Here is a 22,866-nt window from a genome sequence, read left to right as displayed (position 1 = left end):
GTAAGTAACGGATCTGTACTTCTGTTTTCCTCTCACATCTAGGGTATTTGTAGAACCTTTTCTTATTGCCTTTGTCCCCTGATAGCTGTTGCTCATCTAAAGCCTGAGTTCTGCTTGTGTGTCTATGTCCTTGTACTGTCCTTTTCTACTCATCATCAGCAACATGTCCTTGTTCCAACGATTTGTACCATCTCCCTTTGATTTCCAGGTCATTGAAGAGCCCTATTTCAGTGACCATCTGAAACAAAAGCTTCTCTCTGGCAAATTCAAAGAACTTTAGGGCTGTTGTGTGTCTGCGTACTCACCTTCTAGCAGATGTCTGTGTGATGTTTTTTGTTGCTGCAGTTGCTGATTTTGAATGTTTTTTGCAACTCTCTTATTTCTGGAGAATTCAGACTATTTCCCCAGTGAGATACTGCCCCAGATCATTAGGTAGACCTCTTCTGGCCACCAGAGAGAGAGACGGTAGGTTTGGTTTTGCCGTTGTGAAGCTCTTAACTGACCTCATTACCTAACACAGTACCCCCTGAAAGGTTTTGTGCTCCCCCTGCTCCCACATGACTTGCATAATGCAAATTATAAAACCTTATACCAAAATGTGTCTCTTCTTAATTGCTCCCTCATAAAAGTACATTTAAAATATACATACATTTTTTATATAGCTAATGTAAATTAGTGATGTTAACCTAACCTAGCCTTGAAATTTCAACTAAAGGAACTCTAGCTGCATACAAAATATTTGTGATGCTATATATTCTTCTGCTTCTTGGAAAATAGAGACGGTTATTTTCTGAAAATTCTGTCCTTTTAAAATGCTTCAAAACAAGAAGCTAAAGTCTTCAAATAAAATTTTGAATTCCAAACAATGGAGAATTCTGAGCTTTTTTTTTTTTTCCTTTCTCCTTAGAAGTCTGCTTTGGACTCTAGTCGTTACTGAAAAGATACAGTCTAAGAAATCTATGCAATTTATTAATTTTAAATAAATGTGTTGTGGTACAAACAGACTAATTATCTGTATAAAAGCACATATACTGTTTTTAGGTGGTTCATCAATATAAAGGTGGAGTGAGATGTGCAAGCACAAGCTAGTTTTAAACCAATCTCTGGATGCCTTATACTTTTCTTTCTGTTAATTGTTTTGCCTTTTTTTTTTTTTTTTAAGATTGCAACTAATTTAAAAAGTGATCTTGTAATTTTTTTTTTTTTTTGCTAAAATATGTCTTTGATTTTAAACAGTAAGGAACAAATTATTTCTTATGGAAGCATATCTCCTGTGAGGACAACCTGAGAGTTGGGGTTGTTCAGCCTGGAGAAGGCTCTGGTGAGACCTTATGGCATCCCTCCAGTACCTAAAGGGGACATACAAGACAGCTGGAGAGGGACTTTTTACACAGGCTTGTAGTTGTTATGACAAGGGGTAATGGTTTTAAATTGAAAGAGGGTAGATTTAGATTAGATATAAGGAAGACATTTTTCACCATGAGGGTGGCAAGGCACAGGAACAGGTAGCCCAGAGAAGCTGTTGATGCCCCATCCCTGGAAGTGTTCAAGGTCAGGCTGGATGTGGCTTTGAGCAACCTGGTCTAGTGGAAGGTGTCCTTGCCCATGGTAGGGGTGATGGAACTACATGGTCTTCGAGGGCCCTGCCAATTCAAACCATTCTACAATTCTAATCAAGGTTGAGATGAAGCACTTCAACTTATTAAGTTTCGTGAAGGAGCTGATACTAATGGAATTAAAGCATAAAATAGTCCCTAAAACCCTCAGCTGTTTCTAACATCCTTCATTTTTCTGTATTTAAAGGGGATATAATGCAAATGTTTTCTATATTTTGAATTTCCTTGCACCTATATGAATCAGCAATCCAGAACTGTGGTTTGTTTTTGGTTTTGTTTTTTTTTTCTTTCTCACAGAGAATATTTTCCTCAGACTCTGAAAACGATTTTTAAATCAAGAAACAAGCCTTCAAAGCTTTTATTTTCTGTTTCTGGCTTGCTAAAACAGCTGTTGATTGAATTCAGAAAAGAATCGTTATTCGAGGAACCAATATCAATAAAAACCCTTATGGGAAGGAGGAGGGAGAAAGATTAAATTGGTTACTGGACAAGAACTGTGTCCTATCAGGCACTGATACATTAGTCAGTAATGCCTGACGATAGACCCACAGCGCACACAGCTAAACTGTCAGCCCTACTTGAAAGGTGACATTTGCCATGCTTCATCTGACAAAATATATCTGATGTTTAATTTAAAGTTCTGGCCTAGTAATAGAAAAGGTCTCTTAATATTACATAAGTGAGAAAGCACTGAGCATCCAGTTCAATAAAATAGATTTTTTTTCCTACTTTACAAATAAGATGAGAAAGTAGATAATGTGCTATTTACAACTTTTGTTATGTGAAAAGGAAATCTACCCTGGAAAATGCTTGCTCTACATTTCCTTTGTTAAATTAATGGAAGAGACAGAGAACTTTTCATTATTTTATAGATTCTTTCACAAATGTTCATAGTGAAAATTCTTCCAAGTTATTCTGACGTTTTCAAGCTCTTTTTCCCTAACAAGTGGTTCTAGTAATGAGAGACTGTGGGATCAGCATATAGTTGCAGCTGGTTGTTCTGATGCAATAGGAGGGGATGATTGCGTAGTGTGGGATAATGAGGAAGGAAGAAAAGAAGGACTTCAGAATTAAGTACCTTTTTGCTGTGGGAGGAAAGCTGTTGAAAACTGAGCTGCTCTTTAACTGTGCATGATATGTGTCTGCAGTTATATTTTGACTACTGTTGTATCATTGCAGGTTCCACCTCCACCACACTTCTGAGCCAAAACTATTGAAGTTAATAAGACTATTTTCTAGTGACATCAATGTGAATTAGTGTGTCTCCTGATGCAAAGAAGTGCCTATAAAATGAAAAGCCAAGCATCCAGGAATTTATTTTGGTGTCAAATTTATACATATATATATAATAGGGAAAGGTAGTTTTATGAATGCTTTTCTATCGCATGATCACAGCATGCAAGAACATGTGAGAATCCTGACCCTTACCAAAGAGTTAGCAGAATTGTTTAGTATGTATTTGGACAATTTGATGACAGATCATAATATCTCTTCAAACAGTGTGAGTCATGTGCAGCTGTTAGTTTTAGGGTCTTTATAACTTTACTACGTGTTTAAGGGTTTAAGATATGGTAGTGCTGGTGGATATAATCTCATGGGCTTCGCTTATTTATAAGGGAAAGGGGTATCCCCACTTTGCAAAGCATTCACTTTTATGTGCTCTGTGGAGATTCACTTTGTTCTGAAACTTTCTTTTCTGTGGAGAGTGTGCAAAGAGGAGAGTTGCTCCTTCCCCTGTCAATGTCCATAATCACAGTGAAATTATGTCATGTTCTGTGAGGGTCTCTTGGAGAGGAAAAGTTAAAAGACTTCCCACCTTCAGGGAAACACAAACTATTCCAGTTTTCACACCCTTTATAAGCTCCTTTGTGTCAGGAACTGCAAAGATATTTTTGATTGTTGATTCAGAAAGCCTTTGTCCAGGTAGTGTCTTGCGTATCCATACAGGTTTTCTTATGGGATAACAGAAGCTGCAGCAGTGCAGAATAAAATGTATGACTTAACTGTTCGTATGTGCAGATAATTTATACAGACCTCAAATTATGATTTTTAAATTATTTTGTCTACCAGTCCTGTATTTAAGCTGGGTATACTTTTGGGAGCCGGGGTGGTGGTGTTATTTCTAATCCCATGTTTGAGCCTGTTCTGCCTTTATTTAAGTTCACATGGTTCTTTCATCATTTCTTCTGTTGCATGCACACGCATATAGCTATATCCTGTTTTGCTTCTGATCTCTTGCTTGAAATTAATTCTAATATTATTTATAAGAAGACTGGAATAGATCTTTTGCTTAAAATTTTCAACTTCTGCTTTCCAAATGAAAACCTTATCCAGGTAAAGATTTGTGATGTGGAAACTATAGGGGCTTCTTCATTTAGAGGAAACCTACAGGTGGGAACAGCTTAGCACCTAACATTCAAAACATCAAGGTAGAAGTCAGAAGCAGGTAGAGATGGGGAGTACATTCCCAAGAACGAAACTGGAAGATGCAGAGAGGTGCAAAAAGTATCAGGCACGTTACAGTTCAACAGCAACAGTTCCATGTGTTTGTTATGAGATATTGTGTGCTATTCAGGGGAAGATGATGGCCAAGTCTGTGTGTGTTAAATTATGTTCATCCTATCGCTTTCCTACTATAGTCACAGGGAGAAACAACACTATGAGTGCAGCTGATGGCATAAGGACAGAGAACTTTGGGTTACATCCTATAACTTGAACTGAGGTGGGGGTCCTGCCAGTGCTGTTTAGCTTTGCAAATAAAAGAATTCTGAAATGCTCTGTCATTTTCTAGACTTGGGTAGCACTGGCTACCTAAGCCAATGCTTTTTTGTCAGGAAATTGTGGCTTGTGCTTTGCAGTCCCAAACTCCAGCTGGGGTCAGTGTCACAGCTGGGTCTTTCGGGGCTTCTTCCTTCAACTTGTTTCAGTGGACACCAATTTAAACGGATGGACCTGCCCATTTATTGCAGGGTAGAATCCTGTGGTTGTTCTGGCCTTAGCCCAGGTCCCAATGGTGACTACAATTTGAAAACTGGTCTTAGAAGGTTTTATTTGATTATTATGTTTTCAATAACTATTATTCTTTCCTCAGGCACTGACTAGGAACACAATGTAATCGTTTTTCAACAAAAGCAACAAAGCTGAGAAGTTTAAAAAGAAAATAAATTCTGAACATCAGAAAAAGGCTTGTTTGCACCTTTTAGGTTAATTACTTGCTTAGTAGCTTTTTTTCTTCCAGGGTTCTCCAGTTTCTGATAGCCATGGGGAATTCGGTGGAATCCATGGAACTACTCACTACATTTTCTCTTACTCCTTTGAAATCATGCTTTTGTTCACCAAATGTTACATGTTTTCTGACTTAAATTCCTATGTCTCTGTTTACAAGCCAGATGCTGCAGTTCAGAATAGCATAAAACCCACCTGTGTTGTCCTTTAAAAGTTGGTAAATGGTGCTATATGAAGCAATTGCCTGTTTTCCTACCTGAGTTAACATCTTGGAATCATAAAGAAAATGCATAAATATCACACAAATGGGGCACATAATACTTGTAAAATTATTACTGTCATACTGAGATTCCTCACAGGCTCATCACAGGAGGCAGCATCCTCTGAATGCTTTCTTGCCTGTTATTTGTGGTGAAGTTGATGTATTAGCAAGGTCATGAAGTTGTCCTTTCCAGAACGAGTTGCTAGGTATATCAATATGACTATACTTGGTTACAATTTTTTTTCACGCTGTATATGGATTGCAAGATTTTTCAGTTTATGTATAGCATATTTTCAACAATACCTCTTCACCGTTTCTTCTGTGTGCTTATTCCTTTTTTATTTTCTTATTATGCTGCAAAAATGGTATCTGGTGGAAGTGATTGGGTTTGTTTGCTTTAAATGGTTTTGTTTCTTATTAGTCTTCCACTTTCTAAATCTTTCTACTTGTTTTTGTTTTGTTTTTAATAGTAAAAAAAAAAAAAAAGCCCAAGAATAAAATGATACATAAATATTTAAAAGATTCTTGCTCTTAGATTGAGCAGCAAAAAGGAAGTCAAAGAAGAACAGAAAGGAAGGGGAAAAAGAGCTTAGGCTGTTTTAATAATTTAGTTCATAAAAGTTTTGGGAAAATGTCATTTTCAAAAAGAAATATTCTTATCGGGAGGTTTCAGTGCTACAGATTATTATTTTTTAAAAAACTAAATGTTTTTAAAGAAAAATTTCAGAAGTGTCTTCCTGTCTATTTGTAAGTGTGTGAAAGAGTACCTGTATAATCTGGGTTTACAGTGCAAAATAATATCTGGCACAAGTATCAGAGTAATTTTGAGGGTGGGAGGGCAAAGGATTGCTGATTTGTTTTGTAAAGCTGAAGCAGTGTCCTGATCTGAACTGTTCATGACTGTCACTCAGCAAGACTGAGAGGGGAACATTTTGGGCAAGGGGCCATGTGAGATGGCAGCTCTCTGGTGGGGACCACTTGTGAGGCTGAGCTCAGGGCCGACTGACAAACTGTTCAGTGAAGAAAAGCTGTGTGCACTGTACAAAACTCGGGGAGGGCACTACTCTGACAGGGAAAACGGGACAATTGTGTTACATACTGGCATATAAATGTTTTCAAATAAGCTTTCTGTATGTGCATTCTGAGCAGGGCTCTTCAGAGAAATGGTTTCTTGATACAAGGTGTGCCTTGATGAACAGAAAATGTCCCAGCAAGGATGTAGGTGATTTCTGGTGACCCCAAAAATGCATTTGAGGGTCCAGTTGTAAGGTAAAGGTGCTTGGCCACAATATACTTCAGGACGGACTGGGTCCCTTCATTTATTTCAGAGAGTCCCTGAATTCCTTGCATTATTGCATTCCATGCAGGTTCATGCGATGGAGGTGGGCCCTCCAAGGCCTCTCAGCTCAGACAGATGGTGAAAGGATGGGATTTTCTAGTTGATTGCTACTTAATTTCCTCTCTATTATTTCAGACCCAATTGTGCAGTTGCTTGCAGAGTCAGTTCCTCAGAACACACTTTGTTTTTCTACTTGAGGAATGATCAGAGAACATGCTGAGAACTGCCATCCCAAACTACCCTGGACTTATTTTAAAAAAACTGAGGCAACACCCACCTTATGTTTCTCTGTCTTTGTTTGTTCAAGTGACAGTGAAGCATAAATCATTATGTCTTTCCTTAACCCTTTGTAACTATCTCCAAGTACCACTAAAGGTAATTTCACAGTTTATGGGCCTACTCAGTTTTGTGAGACGTTGTTGTGGAGGGGTTAGTTATAAGTCTTACACCGCCTGGCAAGAGAAATCGGTGTGTTTTGTAAATCCAATGCAGTCAAAAAATGATCCAAGTGATCTGAATGTAGACCCACTTTTAACAGACTTCTAGCAGTTATGCTATCTAAAATGGAGACTCATTATTCAGATCCTGGTTTGTGGTTGTTTGATTTGTAGGCTTGCCAACAGCAAAAGTGCTTCTGTGACCCCAAATTCCTCATATATTCACAGTCAAAATAGTCTTTGTGAAATTATTCCATCCACAGTTGGGATGATTCCAGGCAAGTGAGCAGTGTAGTCACACTTTTTGAAAGTTATTCTGATTCATGGCTTGTACATTCTTGCATTTCTTTAAATGTCTCTCTTTAAATCTTCCTTATCCTTGTGTTGTGCGGAATTATGTATAGCGTGCTAACTGGATGGTACATTAAATGGTTTGGGTGAAGCCAGGGCTCTGTTCCCAGCTGTTGTGGTACAGTGTCACCTTGGATGAGGAATTTCTCCTTGGTTCCTTTGTGTTCCTTTCCACAATTTGCCCTTGCAAAACTGACCTGCAAGTTGCCTGGGGCTTTGCTGTTGCTGCTGTAATCAAGAGTGCTTTTCAGGGTTGTGGTGCACTAGCTCAGTCAATAATGCTTTGCTATGTGAATACTGGGGGCTTCTTTCTTCCCCTTTTATGTTTTGAAAGAAATACATTTGTTGGCCATTCATTGCAGCACTCAGCATAGAATTTGATCAAGGCACTTGGTCACACAGTACTAGTCTTGTTTTTAGCAATGCTAGAACAGGTATGGTATGCTGTGTGTTCACCACAGAGTTAACTGTGAATATAAAGATTGATTAGTTCCAGTAACTGGAACATTTCTTCTGTAGCCAGGCACGAAATATACTTTTTTTCCCATTTGTAGGACAGATTGCTATTGCAAATATTTTGTAACCAGATTAAGGCACATTGAGGTTTTCTAACACAATTTTGATGGGACAGTAGAGTGAGAACTGAGTCAGTGGAAGTATTTATTCCAATAACACTGAGATGTTTTTTTCCTTGTTTAAATCTAGTGTGTTTAAAATAAAACATATTCAAACACCACCTCCATTCACAAAACATTTATACAAAGAGTGTCAAAATGAAAAATTTCTGTTCCACCAAAACCAGTCTATTCTTATAGAAAGTTTGGGTTTGAAGAAACTATTTTCCAGCAGAATAAATGTTCTGTGGTATGTTTTTCTTAAGCTCTTAATAGATATACCTGAATTCTATCGTGTTTTTTATTCAAGTTGCCCACACAACCAGATCCATGCATGGTGGCGGAGCCTCTCTCTCTCATCTGTCTCTGGTCCTCTGCAGCTTTCCCGTGACTGTCACAGGAGTCCAGAGAAGGGACAGGACTTGTCATACAGTTTATTCAGAAATGTTTCAGAGAAACAGGACTTTGAAGCCTCTGATGTCACTTGAAAGCAGATGCATTACAAGTGTAAATGATCAGGTGAAGCATTACCTCACAGGATGATTATCTTTGTCACTGGAGTTAAGCTACTTCCAGTTCAGATTTTTGGGAAGGCGAACCCTTTAATGGTCTACTGAGCATCAGAGTTCGCAGTGAAGTGCAATGTAATTGATGGTTTGGGACTGAGGAGAAATATGGTGATGGAATTTAAGTGACAATAAATAGCAAGGTCTCTTAAAGCAAACAAACACTGTCTGTTTTAGCTGAAAGTTTATTCATAGTGATTTCATCTCTTGGATGTTGTGACTCACTGTTTTTTAATCTGTAGAAGGTCCAAGTAAAAATAATTGGGAGGATACAGCTTAAGAAGTGAATTGTATTTGGCTGTACAGCTGGAGATAGCCTACCACAGAATGTGTGAAACTGGACTGTTAATTTTCCTTTTGAACAGTAAGAACATTTGAACAGATTCATTAAAATTGTTATTATATGAAAGGGTGATTATGCTTTCAGCAGTGAGATTTGCACCAGAGATAGTCTGGCATAAATTTAGACCAGGGATGTCAAACTCATTCTCACCTGGGACCACATCAGTTTTGCAGTTGCCTTCAAAGGGCTGAATGTAATTACATTTATACAGTCCTAAAATTACATTTGGCCCTTTGAAGGCAACCGCAAGGCTGATATGACCACTGGTGAAAATGAGTCTGACACCCCTGGTCTAAAAGGTCTTAGTTTTCTCATGGCTTACAATATTTAAATTCTTCAAGAAGCAGACTGAAGACAAATGAACTGCCAGAAACGTAAATATCAGGATAGAGGAGGAGAACCACAACTGCTATAAATCTATTTAAGCTTTATTGATTTTTTTTTTTCCCAGCTGAGGATATGGACCAATATGTTTAACATCCATTAAGTGGTATATTTTAGTGATATATTTCAACAAAAGTAAATAAAAGCTCAGAAACATGATTACAGTTTCTAAAATTTCAGGCCCCTCAGCACTTTCTTATTTTTATGCGTTTGATGCACTTCTGTTTTATTAATGCCCTTCCTGTGGTATTTTGATACACTTTAGGGTACTGTTGAAGAAGATGACAACTGCCTTTTCAAAGTGTTAAAAAAAAATCTGAACAGATGCAAGACTTCACAATTCTGCACGGCATCCCTCTTGTATAACTCAAAGTTTCAGATTTCTCAGAAGCATTATGATATTTGTTAACACTCAAATGATTTCTGTTCTTTGTTTAACTAACTAAAGTTCATATATCTGCACAGCAATGACTGACAGCAAAGGTTAGATATCCCTTTCTCTTTAGATCAGCTTAAATGCTGAGCTACATTTTTTGTGCTATTACTCAAAATATATATGTCTCACACTGCCACAATCAGCACTATAATTTTCAATTCTAGTAGAACTAGAGTTTTGAAACTGATCCACAGTTATCAAATCCATACTTAGGCACACAAATAAAGCTGACCTGACATTCATAATAGGAATTGTTGACTGAAAATTTTAATATTTTTACATATATTGTACAATTTATGAATTTTGGTTGGTGTTGTGAAGTAACCTTGTGTATGTGGAGTTAGTCATATACTGTTAGGCATAACTAGAAGGGTGAGTTATGGTTCTTCCAAGTCAGTCTTTGGTTTTTGTCAGAGGAGAATATCAGGAAAAATGGTCTGGATGCAGCCTATGAAAAAACTGTTTTTTCTAGCCTCTCACATTAGACTTTGCAGACTGAAAAGAATCTGTAAAGGGTAAAAAGAAACTCCTAGGTACTAGTTTGCTAGCTTAAGGAATGACAAAAGTGAAAAGGGAGCAGAATGAAAGGTAATAATGAACGAATTAAGGAATAAGAAAAGTCTTTTATAGCTAGAGGGGTAATTTAGCTCCAGGTGATAGCAGGAATTAACAATTAACTAATTAACACTTAAAGAACTAACACTTAAAGAGCTAACAAAGAGCTAACCCTTTAACCCACATCACTATTGCCTAGCCTTGCTTAGCTCTGTGTAACTTATTGTAGGAGAAACAGGACTTCACTGACGCTTTGCAAAGATAATAATCCTTGGGTGCATCCTTGGTGCATTCTTGGGTGAACTAGATAACAGAAACTTGGGCACAGGACAGGAGATACACCAGTTTTAACCAACTCATCAGTCTGAGTCCTAACAAACTCATCACACTGGACCAAAGGTGACCATGTACAGAGAAGAGGACCTGGGTTCACGATCACTGCACAGCTGCAACCAGGAGGAGCCAGAGGTGGAGACTATGGAAATGATCTCCCGGAACTCACTGTAATAAGAACCGCCTTCTCGGGGAGAGGTTATGAATATGTATAGGCGTTCCTAAAACTTTTATGGATATGTAACACTTTACTGCATTTAGCCAAGCTCACAGCTATTGTAAATTTACACACTTATTAGGTGAAATTATTCCCCATGTGTCCGGTGCCGTGGAAATACATACCTTCTTTACAATCCCAAGGGTTGTAAGGTCATTTCCATGCCTCACAGGGCCATCTGAGGATGAAGGAACTGTGTGCAGAAAAAGCTATGGATTGGAGAAGAAACAAAGTCATCTGGAGTACTAAGATAAGTTTGCTCTAAGTGCAAAAGCCAGTCAGGACTGACAGATCAACTGAGGCAGAGCACTGAAAGAAGATTTTGTTTTGTTCCCACTTTATCCATATATTTCTTGTACTGTGTATAGAAGTGTCTAGATTTTTGGAATGTTTTCACTCTTTGCATCAGTTTGTGTCAAATATTACATGCTTCCAAATAAGAGAACTGTAAACCCAGGCTGCCAGCAGATCTGCCTGTTTGAGGAAAAAATATACTTAAATAACAGGGTGGATCTGGGGTTCAGCAGAGGTCCTGAAGCTTGTGACAGATGGAATTTCAGGTATAGTTTCCAAACCCAGAGCATCCTGACCCGTCAAGGAAGGGAGCCAGAAGACCTGCGTGGTTAAACAGGGAACCGCTGGGTAAGCTCAAGTGGAAGAGGAGAGTTTACAGATCACAGAAGGAGGGGCTGGCCACTTGGGAAGAATATAAGGCTGCTGTCAGTGGATGTAGGGAAGCAACTAGGAAAGCTAAGGCCTCCTTAGAATTAAACCTGGCGACGGGGGTCAAGGACAACAGAAAGAGCTTCTTCAAATCCATGGCAGATAAAACTAACACCAGAGGCAGTGTAGGCCCATTGGTGAACGAGGTGGGTGCCCTGGTGACAGAAGATACAAAGAAGGCAGAGTTATTGAATGCCTTCTCTGTTTACTCCGCTGGAGGCTGTCCTGAGGAGCCCCGTACTCCTGAGACCCCAGAGGAAGGCAGGACAATGGAGGAGTTTGCCTTAGTTGATTAGAACTGGGTTAGGGAACAATTAAGCAATCTGGACATCCATAAATCCATGGGTCCAGATGGGATGCACTCGCGGGTGCTGAGGAAGCTGGCTGAGGTCATTGCTGGACCACTCTCCATCAACTTTGCCAAGTCTTGGGAAACAGGAGAGATGCCTGAGGACTGGAGGAAAGCAAATGTCACTCCAGTCTTCAAAAAGGGCAAGAAGGAGGACCCAGGTAACTATAGATTGGTCAGCCTCACCTCCATCCCCGGGAAAGTGATGGAACAGCTTATCCTTGGTGCTGTCTCAAGACATATCAAGGATAAGAGGGTCATTAAGGGCAGTCAACATGGCTTCACCAAGGGGAAGTCGTGCTTGACCAACTTCATAGGCTTTTATGAAGACATAACGAAGTGGATAGATGATGGAAGAGCGGTGGATGTGGTCTACCTTGACTTCAGCAAAGCATCTGACACAGTCTCCCACAGCATCCTCACAGCTAAAGTGAGAAAGTGTGGTTTGGATGATTGGGTAGTGAGCTGGACTGGGAACTGGCTGAAGGAAAGAAGCCAGAGAGTTGTGGTCAATGGGGCAGAGTCTAGTTGGAGGTCTGTATCTAATGGAGTGCCTCAAGGGTCAGTACTGGGACCTGTATTATTCAATATATTCATAAATTATTTGGATGAGGGAATAGAGTGTACTACCAGCAAGTTTGCTGATGACACCAAGCTGGGAGGAGTGGCTGACACACCAGAAGGCTGTGCTGCCATCCAGTGAGACCTGGACAGGCTGGAGAGTTGGGCAGGGAAAAAAATAATGAAACATAACAAGGGCAAGTGTAGTCTTGCATCTGGGCAGGAACAACCCCAGGTTCCAGTATAGGTTGGGGAACGACGTATTAGAGAGCAGCGTAGGGGAAAGGGACCTGGAGGTCCTGGTGGACAACAGGATGACCATGAGCCAGCACTGTGCCCTTGTGGCCAGGAAGGCCAATGGCATCCTGGGGTGTATTAGAAGGGGGATGGTTAGTAGGTCGAGAGAGGTTCTCCTTCCCCTCTACTCCGCCCTGGTGAGACCACACCTGGAATATTGTGTCCAGTTCTGGGCCCCTCAGTTGGAGAAGGACAGGGAACTGCTGGAGAGAGTCCAGCGCAGGGCAACAACGATGATGAAGGGAGTGGAGCATCTCCCGTATGAGGAAAGGCTGAGGGAGCTGGGTCTCTTTAGCTTGGAGAAGAAGAGACTGAGGAGTGATCTCATTAATATTCACAAATACATAAAGGATGAGTGTCACGAGGATGGAGCCACACTGTTCTCGGTGACAACCAGTGGTAAGACAAGGGGTAATGGGTTCAAACTGGTACACAAGAGGTTCCATTTAAATTTGAGAAGAAACTTCTAAATGAGGGTGACAGAACAATGTAACAGGCTGCCCAGGAAGGTTGTGGAGTCTTGTACTCTGGAGACATTCAAAACCCGCCTGGACACGTTCTTGTGTAACCTCATCTAGGAGTTCCTGCTTCAGCAGGGGGATTAGACTAGATCATCTTTTGAGGTCCCTTCCAGTCCTTTACATTCTGTGTTTCTGTGATTAAGTGAGCCAGAGAAATGGAGGTAGTGCTGTAGGAGACTTAGGGACACACAAGCCCAGGGGATGAGCTTCAGCTGCAGAATACACATTCAGCATTTAACCCATAAGGAATTTATACAGAAGTGTTCAGACATGAGTGCCAGAGCAAGAATGGTCAGTTTCTGTGTGAGGTTTGTTTTTTAAAAATGTTTTTGCACTTAATAATAAACTATTTGTAACTCCAAGTCTTAAATTTTTCAGATGTTATCAAATGAATGTCAGTAAAGTCTGCCCCCAGTTCTGAGGTATATTTGTGTAAAATATGTAGAAATTCTTAAGGTAACACTTGGTAGATGCTGTGCATCATGGTAGACTACAAAAGTGAAAGTGCGTTTCCTCTGCAGGTAAAGTGTATGGAGTACCTACTTTTTAGTAGTTACTGTGGAAGACAGTAGTAACCAGTGTGGGTGGTTTCAAGGTGGTATCTTTTGGAAGCAGACCATGAAATTATCATTTTGCTTAGTTTTGTTTTGCACCATCGTGCAATGATGAACAGAACATTGGCAGCAATACTGTGTTACCACTATAATTGTTATAGCCTGGAAGTCTTCCTGCAGAAAGAAACCTTCTACTTTCTAAGGCTTTTGTGTTTAACTGCCTACCTACTTACAATAACTATCTCCCTCATTTATCTAAAATTTCCAGTACCTCGATCTGCAGTAACTATATTGTTAAATGCTAAGTGTCCTGATTTTTCAGTGCATGTTGATTTCTAACTTATCGTGGCAGAATCACAGCAGTTAAAGTCTAAATGGCAAACAGAAGTGGGTGAATGCTCCAAAATACTTTGGGGGAATATTCCACTTAATTCCACTTAATTCATCAAAGAATAAAACCAGGACTGTATATACTATATACTTGTTCTCCTTAAAAAATACGTTTTCCTGATTTTATCATGTTCAGAAAAAAAATTCTCATAAAGGAAAGGTCTTATCACAAATCTATACTGGGCAACTTCTCATGAGCAACCTTGGGAAACACTAGTTATTCAGGAAGTCCTGGGGGAAGCCTGGAGACCTGTGGACTGATCAGTGTTTGTAGATGCCAGGGTTGCAATTTGCTGAACTAGACAGTTTATTTCTCTGCTGCTTTGCGTTTGTATGAAGTCTTTTACGCAATAGTAAAGCCTGGGCGAGGCATTGCAGGGGCTATGTCCCAGTAAATTACTTCATAATATTCAGGGTATGGAAGAATCAGGCCCGTGCTTTATATTTCGTTCTCACTAATTGCTTTTCCAACAGTTTTCAGTTCTCAGTTTTTCTCTCTCTTTTATACTGGCCAATTTGTCATTTTCCTTTCTGTTCTTCCACTGCAGAAAAGCAGCAAACTATTCACCAACGTGTGATCGCAGACTTATTATTGGTTTGCGGCAAAACAAAATATTACATTAAAACAAGGGATGTCTGTGATGACTCTGACATATCTTTACAGCTCATCATGGGCTAAGCGGTGCTGCTACTACTGCCTGCTATGTTATTAATGTTGCTCTAATTAGGCCAATCAGTTTTAATTAGTATACTGTCATGTAACAATCTCATAAAATACTTTGTGTAAGAAAATTGATCTGGCTCTAATGTTAATTAGTTTGCTAGACTCCCTACCTTATAAATGGGAATTGATTGCTTCCCTTCGACCCTTCCTTCTTTCATTTTCAGTAATTCTCCTATAACTCTGTATTCTCTTATTTTTCCTTTCTTGATTTTTATCTTTTTTTTTGGTGTGTGTGTGTTCCTTTGTCTTTCTCAATTAATTCTGCCCACAACCCAATCTCTAGTGTAACTTGAAAAGAACAGGGTTTTATCACTTATCAGAGAGGGCCTTCCTCAGTCACATTTTTTCCTCTCAGGAATTTGCCAGATCAGAGGCCCATAATCCTAAGAACTGTCTCAGAACTAAAACTGACAGGGTTAGGCCCAGGTCAGCCTACTCGTAAATCAAGCCAGTAAGGAGCTAAGGCTGTGGCTGGAATCAGGGCTTTATAAAGACAGTAGCATTAACATTACAAAAGAAGTATTTTATTTGGTTTCACACGGGAATTCTTTACTGCTATTAACTGCAGAACAGTGAAACAATACAGTTAATAAATGGGAGAGCAAGTAACACATAAATCAAGTGCTCCTTACTGCTCTTAAAAGCTCTTTAAAATTGGGATTAATTTGGTTAATTGTGAACATAGCAATAATGTCTGAAAATTCTGGCTATGTAAATTTACAGCTTTGTTCTGGTTCAGTTACGCTGTCTGGCTTTTAATATAGAGTAAATTAACAGGCAGAGACAAAGCCGACTGCTAAAATTTTGACCTGTTTTGGTCTGTCTCTTGATAACCATGAAAATTGCCTCTTTGGGACACTTATTTAGACATGCTGGCTAAAACTGGTATAGAGTTATGTGCCAAAGCATATCTAGCTATCATGAGTAATAATGGATCTAGAATTGATGTAATCAGTCTGGTGTGCCATGTTGGTGTTCCGTATGGATGTTCGTGCCTGGGAGTCTCCAGGCACTTCTCTTGTTATCAGGTAGCTCCACTCTGGGAGTGGTATTTTTGACTTAACATTAACATCTGAAAATTACACAACAGGTGCCGTGCACATGAATGCAGGAAAGATGTCCTTGCAGTATCCCAAACACTTGTGTATTGTGCTTCCTTTTAGTAAAAGTATGACTATCTTGCAGTTAGTAAGGTAAATAGTCTAGTAGGTAAATAAGTCTGTCTCCAAAGGACCTTCTTAGTACATTAGACACACACACATGCATGATCTATGTCTTTTCTTGGTCAGTTGTGTTGTTGCAGTATAGACGATGGAAATGAAGCAGGAGAAGACTCTGATCGCTGAGGGATCGGTCATTGTCCATTTTTGCTTATAGTGACATTTGTCATGTTCAAAGGTGAAGTTTTCCTCCTATTTCTTAACGAAATAAAAAGCTAAAGACTGACAGAATTCGGTGAATGTGTCTGTGTCAGAGAAATAGTCAGTGACATTATGATGTCAAATAGTATTTTTGTGTAATTTATTGATTTAGGGCTTAGCTACTTTCTTAGCCTTCAACAACTTCTTGGATAATTGATTTTTTTTTTCTTTTTTTTTTTTTAACCTGCAGCTACCTGCTAAGAAATATTTGATGCTTCTTTTTGCTCTTTGAAAGTAATATCAAATATAAGTGCATGTATGAATGTATGTTTTCTTACCTGGGTTCCTGAAACACTTTCAACCATTTAAAAAGAAGGAATTCTTAATTTATTTTTACTGGAGATACTTCTAAAATGTGTGCTCACTAACAACTGAAAATAAAGAAGTTATTTGAACTTGATTAAAATAATTTTTTGTAATTTGTAACAGCCTCAGCCATGACAGTATTTCTTTAATAATTACTATCTCATCAGTATTACATTTCTTTACAAATTCTAGCAAAGTTGCTGAAGAAGCAATCTGGAAAAAACCCTTTTTCGCATGAAATCTGCAGAACGGTTGTTACTAAATTGGTTTGATTGCATCAAGATCTTTATTTCCCCTCCATCATGACACATTTCCATTTCCTATAGGATCTGAGGGATGATGACCAATTCCCAGCATACTCCTCCACTGGATAGTCAAATCTCTTTAACGGAGATGCTGAAAATACGCTAGTTAATATCGATCCACATATTACGCAATCGCATTAAGGATGAGAGAGATAACATCTCTAGTTGTAAAAGGGCAGGGCCATACTGAGAATTTACCTATTCATTGCATTTTGCGCTTAAAGTTTCCCACACTCAGTTTGTCCAGCAGGAAAAACTTGACCTCTCTAACCAAAGGCTGACCAGAAACCTCTGAGTACAGGAAAATGTACCAAAACACAGAGATGCATACATGAAGCTTCTAAGCCATTATCTCCAGCTTCTAATTTTAACCTTATCTATATTGTGACATAGATGATTAAATGATTAAAAAAAGTATTTTTAAACCTTTGAAAACCAGTTATGTTAAGGTCATAATTGCTTCTTGTAGATCTTGGATTCTAGTATCAAAGAGTACAAATGCTGGTGGTCTCTTATGCAGGTGTTGGTGAAGGTAACTGCATATCTTTTCCCGACATGTTTACCTTCTCACTGCTTCCTGTCCTGAACTCCGTCACACAGGGTTGCTGGATGTTCTCCAACACTGGACATATTTCACTCCCAACACGTTCCAATGTTGTGAGATATGACCAAGAAACGTCAGGCTTTGCCAACTATTGCTAAACATAACTCTCTAATTGGTATGAAAAAAAAAGCATAAAAACTGGGCACCACTGTGAAGTAACTGTCAGCAAATTTTGGTTTTGACCATGGGATATCATTAAAAATATTTTCCCTGCTGTGCCATGTGAGGCTTAATTAAATATTTGTTCGAACAGTTTGAGTTTTCCCTAAATGAAAGAATGTGGTAGGAATATATTAGTATAATATGGATATGCAAAACTCTGAAATTCTCCATTTGTCAGAAATGAAAAATTGGCCCTGAAGACATTTTTGCCAGGGCCTGCACTGAGATCACAGATGTCACCAGAGCACTCCTGGGTTACATGGAAGTTGTAATATGCGTGTACTCTCTGCTGCTGGGATTTATTTCTCTACTGGGATTGTACCCAGACTGACCTTCAGGTAACATTTGAATTCTGGTTCAGAGCTTTGCTCTATGTCATGGGATCATCTCCCATCATGAAGGAAGATGATTTTCCTCTTAATGGCTTTGTGCTCCATGTAATCTTCCAGCTGGTTTTCCTTGTGTGATCCTGTACTGTCACTAACAGAACTATTTCTGCAGATATGCTGGTGTACCCATGAGATCCATCCAGTGTAGGAGCAAAGCCATGGATTTGTGTCAGCTTTCAGGCAAATAAAAAGAGCGAAGGTAGAAAGCACTGGAAGAAGGAAAGGGTAGCCTCCATTCCACAGATGCATACAAATATATAATACATTCATCCGTATATGCTCACACACACATTTTTTTTAATGAAAGCAAGCCAAGAGGGGGCAGATTTTTTTTTTTTTTTAATAGAAAAATACTGTGCTATTCTGAATTGTAAGGTTCTCAGAGCTTGTGAGACTTCTTGTTAGTGGCTGAATAGTGTAATTTGCACAAGACTCTGATTTTTCACAAATATTTTATTTCAAATATGTGTCAAAACTAACTTCTCAGTTGGAACAATGTACACTTATTTCCTCTAAAATATCTTATTTACTAAGACCCTTTCAAAATAAGAAATGAGATCATGATGTAGTGAAATGGAGATTTTATTGATCTGAAGCATGTTTGCCTAGAACAGGGCAGAAGAAAAACAAAACAACAAACAACAGTTACAACAAAACAAAACAAAAAACAGAAAAAAAAACCCCACACGAACAAAAAACCCTAACCAACCAAAACAAAGCAAAACAACACAAAACCACAAACAAAAATAAACACACAAAACCAAACCAAACAAAATTCGGCTAATGTTCAACAATGCTGATGTTGTGACAAAGATATGGTGACTGACTCTTTTAATACAGATGTTAGACTGAGGAGGATACTAAATTCCATTAGCTTGAAAATAACCTGTGAGTGTCATGTGCCTGAAGCTGCCTGTATCTCCAGATTGACTGCTGATAGTATTTTCTATATATACTCTCCAATCTCTATCTAATCTTTTTATCTAATGGATATAGCAAAAATTCCACTGCCAGCTGGCAAAAAATATACCTCCTGATGGCAATGTCATTAAAGGGTCATATTTAGAGCTATGATATAGCTGTGAACCACGACTTTATCAAAACGTGAAAGGCCTTGTGCGGAATCTTAAACAACAGAAAAGCTGAGCACAAATTAATTTGCTGCCTTTGTGATATCTGGCTGGGTCATTGCTGATGTCATAATTCTCCCATTTAGTGAAATATTTATTAGTTTTGAGATCAAACGGGACCAAAGCAGAACAATCCATCGATGAGGATTCAGGTTGGTCCTTGCAAATCTAAATGCTGGGGAAAAAGGGGCAGAGGGTCTTCCATGCCATAGAGCTAATGCTCTGCCTGGGGGCTGAATCCATCAGCTGCTCTTGTCAGCCTGAATCCCTCTGCTGCCTGTGCCAAACATGCCCAGAAAAGGGATGTGAATGTCAATTTTATAAAATAAAGAGGAGACAAAAGAAAATTGGTTCAAAATCAGCATCTGAACAAATGGGAATAATGCGACTATTTCATTTTGAATAAAAGTATGTTGTTTCTCCAACTGCAGGTGGGAGCTGAGTTGCTCAAAATGGAGGAGAGTGGTTTACAGAAAAAACAGGCTTGAATTGCTGCTTTGGAAAGTGGAAAACATTTGTATTGTTACTGCAGTGGGGAGGCCAGGAAGCGAGCACATTGGTCTGCTCTGTTGCTGATGCTATTTCATGCTTTCTTCAATAAGGAAAAATTGCTGTTAGGAGCAATACCAGTAGTTGCTCTAGCTGGCACATAAAATGTCTTTACTTTTTTCAGTTTGGATTCAAGATGAGCTGGGGTAGAGGTAATATTCATAAAGGTCTTGAAAAAAGGAAACTGGAAATTTTGAAGGCAGTTTGAGTCTGTATCTTGCTGGGAACTGACCTCCAGGTTTTGGGGCAGTTGCACTGCACAGATGGCATTTTCCATCTGAAATCACTGACTGCGGAGACAAGAATCTGGAGACATGTTCTGTAGCTTCCAGCTTGTGCCTGAAATCAGTTAATCTCTTTTCTTAGTTTCCCAGAACACAGAGAATTTATATTTAGCAAGTTTAGACACACACTGATTTCATGAGAGGTAGAATCTTAGGCTGTAACTCAGCACTGCACATATATATTTTTTTTTTTTTGTGGTTTTTGTGTAAGCTGTTTCTTTCCCCTAGCAGCATATTCTGGTCTCTAGTATGCAACATGCCCCATGTCTGTTGAATTAACTTCTTGTGGGCTATCCTGTTAAATATGTCAAGAATATGATCTTTGATCCAAATAAAAAAAAATCTGCCTAAAGAGTTGTTTTTCAGCCTGGGTCATTTAATTAACCTGATTTAAAACATGTTGTACCAGCACAACTCAAGGAGTGATACAGTGCTGAATAAGGCCAGGAATGAGTAGCCAGGGCAAATTAGTCTTAATTAAAGCCAATTAAGTCTTAAAACTAGTCTTATTACTATGGCTCCTATGGTATGAAACTTTAGTCTCAAAGGTCATGTTTCTGAACACCTGAAAAAGATCTAGTGTTACAGTGGCAGTTACTATAGGTAATTGTATCGCTTCATAAAGATGTAAAATTGTTGTTTGAAGAGATAATTCAGAAATTATCATTATTGTAAAGTGAAACTACCAATATATTCCAGCTTGCTTGGGTCACCCACAATTTAACACAAGCTGATCCAATTGACAGATATTCTTGACTGACAACAATTAATAGCAGGAAATAGCTTTTTTTTCGCTCCAGCATAGAGTCCATTAAACCAAGGTTCTATGGCAGTGGCAGTGGAGCATGGAAAACAGATCACTGGCAGTTTTGCAACTTTGACGATGAACCAACTTAAGAAGACCTCTCTGTCGAGTCTGCATGTTCAGCATCTTCCATGAACACTCAGCTCACTCAGTGTAAGGAAAGCCAGCAATCTCTCTGATACAGCTCAGTTTACCTTGGACCAACAGCACCCTCTTAGCATGTTGAAAATTCTCTCCAGGTCTCTAATGAGACAATGCAAGTGAAGATAGTGGCAACTTTTCTGCATGCTTGCGCAGTTTACTCTCACTCAGCATGTTCTCTTTGTATGCATATCCCTTTTATTTTTTCCATTCTGGCTTTATTTAATTCAATCTTTTATTTAATTAGGTACTGTAATCCTTGGAGGTTTTTCTTGTTATACCAAGGTAGCCTCACTCACATTGCAATAAACTTTCACTGAATTTGGCATTTGTTGAATGTTGAAGGCAAAGACTACTATGATCTTAATAGAATTATTTATTATTTTAGCTAAAAATTCAGATGTCACTTTTGCCATTTTATAGTTAGGGCACAAATGTGCAACTGGTAACTAACTGGATTCCTGCATGTTTGTATTTCACCACAGTGAAGGAATAAGAGAAGTTCCATATGTATTGTATAGCTCTTTCCCAATCAGCGTCATGCAGATAAATATAAATGTTTGTATGCAGGCCTTTTGACTGCCATTTGCCCCAAAATTATAAATACCTGGAGTACTAACAATAAAAGTCCAAAGCTATCAAAGACATTATTCTTATGAAAACATGTGTTTGGAAGAGAAGAATAAATTGTGTCCTCATGGTTCTAATTGGAAAAAGAGACTGCATGTATTATTACTCTAAAACAACGTTTCTAACCTAATATTTGCTAGGCAATCTGAGTTTTTGCTACCTAGTAAGACAGAACATTAAAAGCAATTCTGTTATCATCAAGTTATTTCTTACTAGTCTACATTTTCACTTGGCCAATGCCAAAATGTGAGATATGTCTACAAAATAATACCTACGTGCCATGATATACTTACTTCTATAGAAAGAGAGGAAAAGAGAGAACATCTAGTCTAAAACATATGTGGCTCAGAGGCTCACATTCTCTTCAGCTAAATTAGGGTATGGATTTTGGGCCTTTTGACATAGCCTCACAACTTTTCTAACATGTAAGTGTGGCACTGCTTCAGTGCTTCACATATCATTAGACGTGGCAGTAGACCTGTGTACTTCACTGGTGTCATCATCCTGCCTCCTTTATTTCTTTGAATTGTGGTAAGCCCCTTGCTGAAATACAAGTATATGCACTTTGATATCTTTCATATATTCCTTTCTAGGCAGCCCTGTAAAGATGAGTGTCAAAGCCATGTTATGCCTTGGAAGTGGTCCCACTGCAGATGGTCAACATTTAAGGCCAGAGAGCATGAGGCCTAAGCCAGGGACATCACTCCAGATTTTACAATGAACTTGATATACATGAACATCCAAGCATAGCTTATGTTCCTCCCCAGCTACAGTGCAGTGACAGCAGGGAATGATCTGGTGCTTTTGATTGCAGACTGGTTGTGAATATGGATCTTCTCAACCAGATAAAACTGGTAGCTTCCTGCGTCATCTCTCATGCTTGAGCAAAACTTAAGCATCCTGTTGTTTGGCAGTGTCCAGTAATGTTTTTCTCTTTCCTTCATATGAGGGAGATCTTCCATTATTAAAGAGTTTACTTTCCTTTATTCCTGTCTCTGTTTTGCCCCCCAGCTTTAGATTTATGAGCCACTCTAAGCTTTTCTGACTGCTTCTGAAAAGGATTCATGTCTGCTTGTGCTCACAGTATCCAACAAATCACTCATTTCACAATGTTCATTTCTTTCGCTCGATGGGTATTCTTCATTTTTTGCACATCCCTCACACTTTACTGCTGCAATTATAAGGGTTTTGCATACCAGTTGCAAGCAAGAGATAGGTAGTATTACATATAATGTTTATATATTACATAAATTATTACGTATTTTATTTGTTGTTGTTTTGAAATGTGGATTAAATAGGTTCTGGACCTCTCTTCTTTGTCACCACAGTATGAAAAACAGTGA

Source organism: Streptopelia decaocto, assembly GCF_964273445.1.
Source record: "Streptopelia decaocto genome assembly, chromosome: 1".
Taxonomy (NCBI): domain Eukaryota; kingdom Metazoa; phylum Chordata; class Aves; order Columbiformes; family Columbidae; genus Streptopelia; species Streptopelia decaocto.
The sequence above is the reverse complement of the archived record's forward strand: the minus strand, read 5'-3'. Positions refer to the sequence as shown.